At 37.4% G+C, this 12,687-nt stretch overlaps 1 protein-coding gene across 4 annotated transcripts in view; it reads right to left on the bottom strand.

Annotated features, from left to right (window-relative positions):
- TMTC2 (transmembrane O-mannosyltransferase targeting cadherins 2) overlaps positions 1 to 12,687 on the bottom strand; it is a 392,263-nt gene that overhangs the window by 274,964 nt on the left and 104,612 nt on the right. Inside the window, exon 1 of one of the 4 annotated variants that reach the window (XM_070454289.1) lies at positions 4,269 to 4,375. The exons of the other annotated variants lie outside the window; for them this stretch is intronic. The gene's annotated coding sequence lies outside the window, so the exon portion shown is untranslated. Of the gene's footprint in view, positions 1 to 4,268; positions 4,376 to 12,687 lie in introns of those variants that run through there. 4 annotated transcript variants of the gene reach the window in all.

Here is a 12,687-nt window from a genome sequence, read left to right as displayed (position 1 = left end):
TAGTTTGATTACTGAAATAGCCCTAATCTGTTTCTCCTCTGATTGCTTTCTATATGCTTACTTTCTAATCCTCCCTAAATACTACATCAAGATTATACTGTCAGCACATGAGATGACTATGGAACATCCTTGTTCAAAAATCATCCCAAATTTCCTTTTACTTACCAACACAACATACTTATTTTGGCTAGACAAGAAGGGTTCCCAACAATTGGTCTTCTCTAGTTTGTTTTTTCTATCTTATTTTCCTCAACACGCCCATGCATATGTCACATTATAACCAAACTAGGCAAAGAGGACACGATTGAAGTGACAGTACACAGCACACACAGACAAGCAGGATTTCACCTCAATGCTTGCACTTTCCCGCCTTAGTAGCTCTACCTGGTAATAACTTTCTAGGCTAGAAATATCTCCCTCAAAAGTTAATCTCCTCACAGAAGCCTTGGCCATTCATGATGAAAAGCAAAGTCTTCCCCTTACTTAAATTGCTAAGACAGAAGTTACAGAATAGTGGTTAAGAAAATGGATTTGACATGCCAACTAAAGCTAGTTCTGCCAATCACTAGATGATCCTCAACAAGTTACCTTCTCTATAAAACCACACTTTTTTTAACCTGTAAAATGGGAATAATAATGATAACTGCATTTTAAGGACTGTTGTGAGAACTAATTGTACCAAGACCAGGTAAGTAGCCATAATTACCAATCATCAGCATCTTCATTGTTATCATCTCCCGTTCCCTCTTGTAGTATAATCACAATTGTACCACATACCACAATGCAATGTCACACCAGAAAAAATTCAGTTGGCACTACATCTTGCACATACATAAATGAATGAATGAATCTACAGATATGAAATTAACAAGGCACGCTTAAAACTAAGTCTTAAAAAGATGGCAAAAATATAGCTGCACACAGAAAAGATAATAGAAAGAAATATAGCTTAAAAGAGCAGGGCTGTAAGGAAGAAATTTTACCAGGTCCAGGAGAGTAAACTGGTTGCCAGAAAAGCTTATGAAACTGCAAATGCATAGCTGACTGATCAAGGAAGTTGTAATTTCATGGAAGTGCTCAGTGTAGGACCACATATTAAATGTACTACTGATTAAATAGAAGATGTCAAAATAAAGGTGACTAGAATGGCTAAGGATTTAAAAATAAAGCCAAATGAGAAGTTTCCAAACAAAAGAAATGGTACAATTAAGTTGAAAGTGAAAAGTTGAAAGTGCAGATAGGACAATTGCATTGAAATATTTGAAAGACTGTCACTTGTAAAAGGGAATAGCTGTTTTCTGTGTGGCTTCATGGGGGAAAGCTTAACACAGGAAAAAATATAATGGAAAGAAATCTTCGCTCAATAAAAATAGAGCAACTATTAATGATGCTCAGGAATATATCAGCCTACTATTACAGAGTAGTGAGTGCTCCATAAACGTAAGCATTCAAGCAGAAACTAGACAACACTGCTAGAGGGGTTTGGGAATTTACATATAATACATATATCCTAACTACTATGTAGTTAAGTTCCCACACATTTTAAGGAAAAATATTATCATTATATTGCACTGAAGCTAGGGAATAAACAAATGTATTGGTTTGATATGGCTGTTAAAATTTGAGTTCCCACAGAAAGATAAAATTGGGTATCTAATGTGATCTCAATCAAGTAAATCACATATTTTTTATTTAAATATATTAAAAATAAAAACTTTTTCTAAGGATAAAAGCTATAAGTGATGCTATTATTTCTTAAAATTTGTCTCTAATTATAAAAAATGTTCTAAATCCGTCACAGTTCTTGCATAAAAGAAATACCTAATTCTCAATATTTTTCTATAGACTTCTAAGATATTTACAAAAGAAACGAGAGTAAAAGAAATGAAAAAAAGGAGAGCGGAAAACAGACCAAGCCAGTCAAGGATTTATCATCTTATGTGTTCACTGATTTCAACAAGCCTAGTAACAACCTTTATCACATATAAAAGACAGACTCCAAAATTTTATCATAACTGTCTTTGACAAAGCTATTCAACATGATCCAGGAAAAAATATCCAACGGATTAAGTTAATAAAATTCCATTTGATTTTAGTTCTATCTGTATTTCACATCGATTTTATGTCACTTTAAATACCCCTTCCATTCAAAAGAATTAGTCAAGTCTGTTGATGTTTTCCAGTAAATGGACAAGCTATAAAACATGAAGATTTTCAGTTTGGCCATTAGTTTAAAGTAATTCCTTACTTCCCATGGAATCTTTCTTTAATTTCCAAGAAACTTAAGGATTCATTAATCAATGTTCTCCATACAATCAGAATTACAGAGAGATGCAGGTAAAATAACATCCAATAGCAGCTAGTCTAAGACAACTACAATAATTGATTTTGCTTCTAATGTGTTTCAGTGAGATGTAGCAGCCACTGAGAAACAAAAATTAAGACATCAACAATCGCCTTAAATTTCAGACATGTTTAAATAGCTTAGGAAGCAGATCATGCTATAGAAAACTTCAAACAAACCTTGCAAAACATACTCAGTAATTTTGCTACAGCAAGGATCCAGTATCATGTTATAAAGGGTACATTCATTCAGATAAATGTGTATGAGCTCTTACCCTGCAATTTTAAAAAAAATTGTATTTTGAGTTTCTAAATAATTTGCAACTTCAGATCTGCCCTTTGTTCGAAATAACTGAAACAATTTTTTTCCCAGAGTATTCCTTGTAAAATATCCCATTTATACTTATTTTTCTATTGGTATTGCTTCTAAGAGACTGATGATAACCTGTAGATAATAAAAGCTTAAGAATATGTATGGTATCGAGCTAAATTATAAAACCTCATTAATTCATTTGGATATAATTTCTGGGCAGGCAGATTTTTCTTTACCACAATGTTTAGAAGTACTCACCTAGAAGTAGCACCTAGAAGTACTCAGTAGGTGCTAAATAAATATTTCCTACATTAACTGAAAAACATTTGATTTCTGTTTTATAAAAATCTGGTTGAAAAATATAAAATTTCTCATGCTTTAAAGAAGATTCTGGGCTTCCCTGGTGGCTCAGACAGTAAGGAGTCTGCCTGCAATGCAGGAGACCCAGGTGGAAGATCCCCTGGAGAAGGAAATGGCAATCCACTACAGTATTCTTGCCTGGCAAATCCCATGGATGGGGGAGCCTGGCGGGCTACAGTCCACAGGCCACAAAAAGTCTGACACAACTGAGCAACTTCACTCACTTAAAAGATTTTATGGACTTAATTTGAGGATTAAAATGCTATGTGTGAAATGTTTATTTTTCCCCCTAATAGTTTTGTTATTAGTGTAAATTATAGTTAATTTCTATGTTCTTTAAAACTAAAACAGTTTTTAATGTGGAACTCATATAAACATGGTACCCTTGCCTTTTACATGAAAGACAAAATCTCATCCACAATAAGGAAAATCAAAATCTTCCAACAATGGATAGGAAGCAGTATAAGCTTCCTTTGATCATAGCAAAGGGAAAAAAACATCCATTTTTACTTTTTTAAAGAAAACGGGGTGTAAGAATGCTACTGAAACACAAAAGACGTGCGTCTGACACACACGGAGGCCCACAATACAAAAATGACAAGAGTTTGGAACAGAGAAAGGTCTATTGCAGGCTATGCAAGGAGATGCGTGGCTCATGCCTTAGAAATCTCAAAACTCCCCAAAAGCCCTTTTCTAGGAAAGGTGAGGGAGGAGCAGGCTTAGTTGTTGCAAACTTCTGGTGTCAGCCACTTTGTTCCTGAGGTCAGGTCACTGTCAGGAGGTTCCAGTAATCCTCCACCAAAAGAATGTTAGTCCCTGTTCCGAAAAAAAAGAGCAAGGCCCCAAGGCACAACTTTCCGTCTCCGACATCCACGTCCTGGCTAAGAGGAGGCAGATTTCAGCTGGCAGCTCCCTCAGGGCCAGGTTCTCAGACCCTGCTCAGCCATTACCGTGAAGGAGCCAGGTGCCCAGGACCCAACTGGCCCTCAGGCGGCCCAAGCAGTGGGGGCAGGTCCCCCGGATGGCATGAGGCACCCTATGCAGACTGCTGCCGCCATTGGGTCGCAGAGGCAGGGGCGGATTAAGGGTTACCAGCAAGGCCTGGGCCTGGCCAGTGGCTGGCCCTGAGAGTGTCCTGGAACCCTGCAGGACACAGTCGTCAGCTTGTTCCCTGGGCCCCCCGACTCACCCGCTTGCCCAAGATGAGGTGACCTGGAGGGCCCCAGGGAAAAGGCTAGGATTCGCCTCTTACCTCTCTCCACCTGAGGATCTGCACTCTGTCAAACTCGACTTGAATGTGACCACTAACAGTTGCTCGTGGACAGTTGCTTGCTTGGGGGAGGGGCACACGAGGCCCTGACCAATGGCTGAGCAGGGCCACTAACGGTCACTCATTAACAGCCCCTCACGTGGGGGAGGGGCACACGGGGCCCTGACCAATGGCTGAGCAGGGCCACTAACGGTCACTCATTAACAGCCCCTCACTCAAGGAAGGGCCCCACTGTGTCACTGACCAATGGTTGAGGAGACCATTAGTGGTCTCTAACAGTTGCTGGTAATGGTGTATAGCAAGGTGTGGCATGCAGTGAAGGCCCATCCATGCAAAGGGCAGCACATGGCTGCACCCTATTATAAGAACAACCGATTATACTTCCCTTGTCTCTCATTACACAGGTATAGATTTTGATTATAAACAACATTTTCTCTTTGTATACAAAACAAAAGTTAATATCATTACGTAAAAAGCTGGCTTAAAACTCAATAAAAAACGAAGATCATGGGATCCGGTCCCATCACTTCATGGCAAACACACAGGAAAAAAGTGGAAATGGTGGCAGATTTTATTTTCTTGGACTCCAAAATCACTGCGGATGGTGACTGCAGCCACAAAATTAAGACTTGCTTGCTCCTTGGAAGAAAATCTATGACAAACCTAGACAGCACGTTAAAAAGCACAGAAACCACTTTGCTGACAAAAGTACATCTAGTCAAAGCTATGGTTTTTCTAGTAGTCATGTATGGATATGAGAATTGGACAGTAAAGAAGACTGAGCACCAAAGAATTAATGCTTTCGACTTCAGGTGCTGGAGAAGACTCTTGACAGTCCCTTGGACTGCAAGGAGATCAACTCACTCAATCCTAAAGGAAATCATCACTGAATATTCATTGGAAGGATTGATGTTGAAACTGAAGCTTCAACACTTTGGCCATGTGATACGAAGAGCCGACCCATTGGAAAAAAACCCTGATGATGGGAAAGACTGAGGGCATGAGGAGAAGGGGACAACAGACAATGAGACTGGCTTGATGGCATCATCAACTCATTGAACATGAGTTTGAGCAAACTCCGGCAGACACTGAAGGAAAAGGAAGCCTGGCATGCTGCAGTCCATGGGGTCACAAGAGTCAGACACAACTCGGCGACTGAACAGCAAAGCTTTCCAAGTTTCTTCAGAAAGAGACTCTTCATATAAAATTCTCACAGTTTTAGCTCCTCCAGAATGGAAAGAGATTAAGGTAAAATACATGAAAAGGACTAGCCTAATTTAGAAAATACACAAATTATACAAATCCATTCCACAAACTTTTCTATGAAAGATACAAGATAGCCAAAGGACATACTATACATCCCAAGCATGGGATTTCTATGCTTTTTCATCAAAGTCACCAATCCAGAGGAAAATCATATGAAGACTATTTTTTATCTATCACTCACCCCAGAGATGAATCCCCAATTCACTCTCACGTTCCAGTCCCCAAATCACTAGGCTCCTGGCAACTGACAGGACTGATTATACATATAAAATCCACTCCTACCTCCAACCCCTATCTATGCCCAAAGACCATGGGTTCATAAAGCAAGAAAAAATGGAAATGAGTGTTTGTGAGAAGGTCTAAATGCAATAAAACATCTTTTTAAAATCTATTTCCAGGTTTATATCCTGTATGTGTATACTATTTCTGTGTTGTTGTGTTTTTTTTTCCCCATTCTGTGGCAGCAACTCAACATCCATTTCCCCTACAGAAATCACCTCTTTGAAGATGTGTTCCAATGTCACTTTCTCCTTAAACCCACCAAAACTACACCATAACGACTGAAGCATTCTTTCTTCTGTGCAGTCAAAAAGCTAGCTGCACTGATTTTACTCTCCTCTGCAGTGTGAGCTGTATAATACATAATGAATCTCTTACCCACTAGGTTATGATGACACTGAAATTGAAAGCAAGATCTGAGGCTTCTGAGGCCCTTTCCTTTATCTTATAAAACACCTTGCATGATACAGGGTAGACATTCAAGAAAAATTTATTGAACTGGATTTGGAATTTTCTTCCAATGTATATTACTTATGCCACTGTATATTACTGATAACTAGCTGTTAATATTCTTTATTTCTCACCATAGATGCTTTCATTTACTATTTCTAAATATTAGCAGTTTTAAAAGTAAATAATTTCAGAATCAATCGTTTTCTTTCAGGGTAGAAAGTCAACTGAGACACATTTCTTTTTTCATTAAAATAAATTGGTGAGTAATGGATTAAAGAGAATAAGAAATCTTGAAAGCAGTGGCTAATACCAAATGGAGAGAGAGGTTATATAAAAGCTTAGGGGTAATTTAATATAGTAATGGGAAAAACTTTTGACTTATACAAATTCACATTTGGGGAAAAAAAAGTTGATTATAGAAAACCTATACACAAAAATGTTAAGAGAAAAGAAAAATGTATCTAATACAAAATAAATTGAAGCTAATTAGAAACTCTACTTAGTAAAAATGCTCGTTACAATATCTGAACAAAACAGACAAGAAGGAATTACTTAAATAGTAATTTTTAATTGCATTTGAGATGCAGCAAATAGCAGCAGAAAGAATACTGGACTAAATAAAAGACTTAGTACAAGCTTTGCCTCCAGTAGTTATAGAGGGCCTGCTGGTATTATAGAGGGTGATTAGTGAATATCTGAACAATAAACAAACAAATGAAAGAACTGAGAGTGTATAATGCTTGATGATTAATGTATTTGATCTTCCAGTTCAGTTTCCATATCTACAAACTAATAACAGTAATTGCTTCCTTATGTAGGAATTTTAGAGATTAAATAAGGTTTTAAACATAAAACAGCTTTTAAAATTGCAAAGCAATGTACATATAAAAGTCATTTTATTGTAATTAATATATTATCACATAATACATAGAAATAAAATTATTGTAAAAAAAATTATATTGTCAACTGTTTTCCAAACAAGAATAAGAGCAAAAATTCTGGAAAACATTTTAAAAGATACATGTACATTAATCAAATTACCATCCACTTCTTTTTCAGAAGCATTTCAAAACACTTCATGTTGTTTTAGGTAATCAATCATCTCTGAGTTTTCTAGAATTTTAACAAAATTTTAGTTCAATTTATATTAATAGATTCTATTGCTTTCTAATCTCCAGAGAAGCCACAATCCATTTTTTAAAGACTAACTCTAGAGATGTCAATTTCTACATCCAATTAAAATTTATTCAAGTCTTTATTTACTATATCAAATAAAACTTGACATTTCTTAGAGCCCATTATAAGTTAAGAATGGGCTACTCAATTTCAGATAGCTACCCATATAAACTGGGTAATTCTGCTTTTAATTTTTCACCTATATTTTAAATAGTTTTACTCACATATATTCACATGAAGTTAGACAATTCCTTTCTAGCCTAAATCTCAATCTAAACCTGTGAATTAGTGTGACTCCAATACTTTTATGCCAATATTCTGCCACTAGTTTACTTATGACATATTTATGACATCCTAGAATAAGATCCCTGGGTTGGAAAGATCTCCTGGAAAAGGGAACAGCTACCCACTCTAGTATTCTGGCCTGGAGAATTCCATGGACTGTATAGTCCATGGAGTTGCAAAGAGTCAGACACAACTGAGCGACTTTCACTTTCAGAATAAGTTTAGTCTGGATATTTTGTGTTTGTTAGTTACTCCAGGGAAGGTGAATTTTGCCTCATATGCTGCGGCTCAATGTACCTTCATTCAATTTCACTATACATTCAGAGGTCATGTATTATTTATCAAAGGTCCAAGAATAGATATGTGGAATATTAATTACATAGAGTCACAAAAATATACACCACCTCACAGATTAACCTTCTGGTGCATCTAAGTTTCAGTTCAGTTCAGTTCAGTGGCTCAGTCGTGTCCGACTCTCTGCGACCCCATGAACCACAGCACACCAGGCCTCCCTGTCCATCACCAACTCCCGAAGTTTACTCAAAATCATGTCCATTGAGTCGGTGATGCCATCCAACCATCTCATCCTCTGTTGTCCCTTTCTCCTCCCACCCTCAATCTTTCCACTATCAGGGTCTTTTCAAATGAGTCAGCTCTTCGCATCAGGTGGCCAAAGTAATGGAGTTTCATCTTCAACATCAGTCCTTCCAGTGAACACCCAGGACTGATCTCCTTCAGGATGGACTGGTTGGATCTCCTTGCAGGCCAAGGGACTCTCAAGAGTCTTCTCCAACACCACAGTTCAAAAGCATCAATTCTTCGGCACTCAACTTTCTTTATAGTCTAACTCTCACATCCATACATGACTACTGGAAAAACCATAGCCTGGACTAGACGGACCTTTGTTGACCAAGTAATGTCTCTGCTTTTTAATATGCTATCTACATTGGTCATAACTTTCCTTCCAAGGAGCAAGTGTCTTTTAATTTCATGGCTGCAATTACCATCTAAGTTTACATTTGATGTATATGTCACAGGTGAAACTTGAACTGCACTATATCTACTTTACCTCACAGAGGTAGCACTCACACATGATATGAAAAGGAAATGATATTTTCCCACCAATCAACACTGAACCGAAGAGAACTAGCTACCTTTTTTTTTCCCACTCCAGATGAACAATACAATTTAGAAGCTGTTCCTAGGAGCACGCTGGTTTAAGCTTCTCTGCACCTCCTGTCTTCTGTCCAGGAGTTAATGGTCTGGAAACTAATACTTAAATGCACTGGGCAAACTACCTAATTAAAGAAACCCTGGGTGAATCCTTCCATAAAGAGAAAAATCATTTGGCAGTGAACACAATCACATTTTTACATGGTATTTCATAGGTTTAAAACCTGTTATGTTGAGTCATGCAGCCCATTTGTATTCTAGACTATTTCTGTTAATTATTTAGAATTTGAAGGTCAACCTTCCCAATCCTGTTTGCTTCAAACAACCTCTCAATTGGTCCTACATATTAAGAGTTTGTTTTCAACTGAAACAGGTTTTGTGCTATCATAAAGTCATGGGTAGATCTTCTAGGAATGGATAAAACACATACACAAGCCATGGATTTAAGAAAGGTGTGGGTGTATATCTACGTGTGTATATGTATGTGTGTGTCTATACATACATATATATATATATATATCACATTTTCAATTCTTCTCTCCAAAGGAAATAAAATGAATAGAAATGCCAAATACTGAGGATAAAATAAATAGAAATGTGAAATACTATCATCTGAATACTGATTTGCCCTTGTGGGCAAGGTGAAGAGCACTTTAACTATAGTTGCTAAGGAAAATTACAGACATCACTCTTAAGTACTAGACTTAAGTAATTTTTAAGCATTGCTTGTGTGACTAATTGAGTCACTTCTTCTTATATTAAAAAAATGCTACTGATAGAAATAAAGGAACAGAATTTTATGTATCTTTGATCATTTGTGAACCACTCAGAGTGCTGCTATCTGACAATATTTAATACAACTGCACAAAATAAAATACTTCCTTCCAATTTTCCTGGTCCTTCCGTCCCCCTGCCCTGCTCCCACAGCACTTTGTTTATATTATACGATGGCTGAAACTTCATGCGTCTGCTTCTCTGTCTCCCTCAATAGCCTGCACGTGCCTCAAGGAGAGGAAACACATCATTCATCTATCTCTACTGTCCCAGAAGTAGCATAAAATAACCCCTCAATAAACAGCTACTGTGTTTTAATTTCAAAGAGCAACACTGAAGACAGCATCCAAAGACAGAGCTTCGGGGGAAAAAAATGGGAAACCAAATATATAAGGGCCACCTGCTGTATTTACATTGAGTCCCTTGTCGAGTCATAGATCTGGTCAACCTAATAGAAGCCTATCGTTCTGGAGAATGCCAACTTTGCGGCTTCAAATGCAGAGTTCGTCATGAAAACCCAAGTTCCACTTAAAGAAACCTCTGGAAAACAAAGTCTTACTATAGTATCCACTTCTGAAATTTAAGACTTCAGTTTAAATTTGTATCATCTGATCAACAGTCATCAAATAAGCCCTTACTTTTTATATTAATGAAGGAACAAGGCAAGGCAAAAGAGGAATTTAAACAAATGTTTATTTCACCTATTACATCCCAGACAATGCCTGCCCTTTGTTATTAAAGTCAAAATTTAGTCATCACTCATTTATAAATTTCTCAGGGGCAAAGAAGTACACATTCTTTCATTATAAACTTCCAGATTTGTCTTTCAGAAATGTAGGTTCCAAGTAACAAAAATATGGTTTGTCAACCAAAGAAATTCTTGAAAATTTTAGGGAAAAAGTCATTATGAGCAGTTTTCACTTTTTTAACATTTACAGACTCCTTAACTCTGTTTACCTTTGATTTAGAACCCCCTCCTCCTAGCCAAAAATGGTTTCTGAAAAGCAGCCAATCTCCTTAATCTCATAAAAACATTTAATGCTATTGACCAATGCAATTCCTTCTAAAATTCTCTCCTCTACTATTCTGTAAAGCTGTACTCCTCTTCTGCTCTTAGAAGCTCATTTTCTCTTCTGTTTTCATTTCCTCCTTAAACCAGAAACCTTTTAACTATATTGTTTTCTTTGATTTACCATCCCACACAACTCAACTGTCTTATCTTGTCAACAAGAATAAGTCCAACATTTGTTCCACCAAAAGAGTTTCTTTCATATTTCCAGTTGTCCTATTAGCTCTATCTATCTGGATGCAATGATGTCATACCAGCCATTCAAACTCAACATATCCAAAATTTAACATCTTTTTCTTGTATATCTTACATTTGCTGATGGCACCCACTCTTCCCAGACACCCTGGATCAAAAACACTCTCATATGTTACCCTGCATAAAGTCCTATTGATAATACTTTTATAGTATTTCACACCTCTTTTCATTTCCTCTATGTTCCAGGTTCCACTGACAACATTCAGGCCCACATGGCTATAAACCAGGAATACCTTGGAAGCCCTTTAAAGCTCCCCATCACCATACCATTTTAAGAATCCTACACTGTTGGACGATCCCTCCTACAGCAGATTCCCCTTAAAAGAGCTGTTCCTTACCACAAGGTCTAAAACCCTTAGCTGCCATTTTTAACCTTCCACAATTCATTCCCATTCTGCCTTTCCAGCATTATCTCTAAACTTTACCCATCCAACCAGGCAATTCACTTTTCTATACCTCATGCCTTTTTATTCCACTTTCTTTGGCAAAATCAGTTTCATCCTTCAAGGAGAAAACTTTCCAAGTTTCTTTGAATTCCTCACTTGGGAATCAGTTCTTCTCCTTTAAGTGCCTTCAAACTACTGCCTGATCGTCATCCTCGCCCCGCACATACAAGGTTCTTAAAACTCATGGTCAAATGTTTTGAAAGTTGTCCAAACCCTAACCTCCCCTTTAAAAGGTTTAAAAATAAACACTGCTGATACAAAAATACATAAAATTTACAAAATATAGCCTGGTACCTAGCACTTCCATGCACATGTTTTCTAGGCATGCCAATGTGTGTTTCTGATTTAACCCCCTCTTTGTTGTTTAAAAATGATCTACAACCAACAGGGACAGCTCTAAGCCACACACAAACACATTCCATATTTCCCAGTAAATGCTAACAGGAAAAATGTGTTTGTATAGGATTTGACTCTACCAATCAAAAATCAACAAAGACAAACCCTACATTCTCCCTACCCCTCCAAAAAGTGTGCACATGAAATTTTTATTATCTCATCAATGAGAATAAATCATGCATCCCCAAGTTCTGAAGTGTGGGAATACTACAACTACTAAAATTGGAGGGGTGGTGTTAATAAGTACTGATTATTTTAAGAGCTTAAGTACACTCTGATGTTTATACTTTTCCTCCAATTTAACAACAAAATTATGAGCTCTGAAAGTGCAACAAAGAAAACAACTTGAAAGAAAAGGAAGCCTGATGTCCAGCGGGGCACCCAGTGCTGAGATCAAGTGCCCAGAGCCACAGCTGAAGAGAGCCAAGACGATGCAGAGTGGGAGTTGTGAGCAACTCTGCAAGGTAAAAAGCCAGATGTTTCCTCCCACCTGGGACATGGGAGCATCCACAAGGGTCTCAGCTTGTTTGCCTTCTTATTAACTATGCTCTAATGTGCTCCTACCAGGGGCCAAGAACTATACCTAGAGTTCAAGAGTATCATCTGATTCAATCTGCACACAGTCCTCAGTGAGGAAGACACTATCACTATCTACAGATGAAGGAACTGATGCTAGAGTGGTTAACAGCTTGCCCAAGGTCACACACACAGCTAGTAGTTGCCATGTTCAATTTTTAATCTCTCTACTTCATCCATACAAACATAGACTATATTGACTTTTATTTGTTTGCATTTATTTATTTTGTTATTTACCATTATTATTACTTAT

Source organism: Odocoileus virginianus, chromosome 24, assembly GCF_023699985.2.
Source record: "Odocoileus virginianus isolate 20LAN1187 ecotype Illinois chromosome 24, Ovbor_1.2, whole genome shotgun sequence".
NCBI lineage: Eukaryota > Metazoa > Chordata > Mammalia > Artiodactyla > Cervidae > Odocoileus > Odocoileus virginianus.
This window is presented reverse-complemented; position numbering and strand designations above follow the sequence as displayed.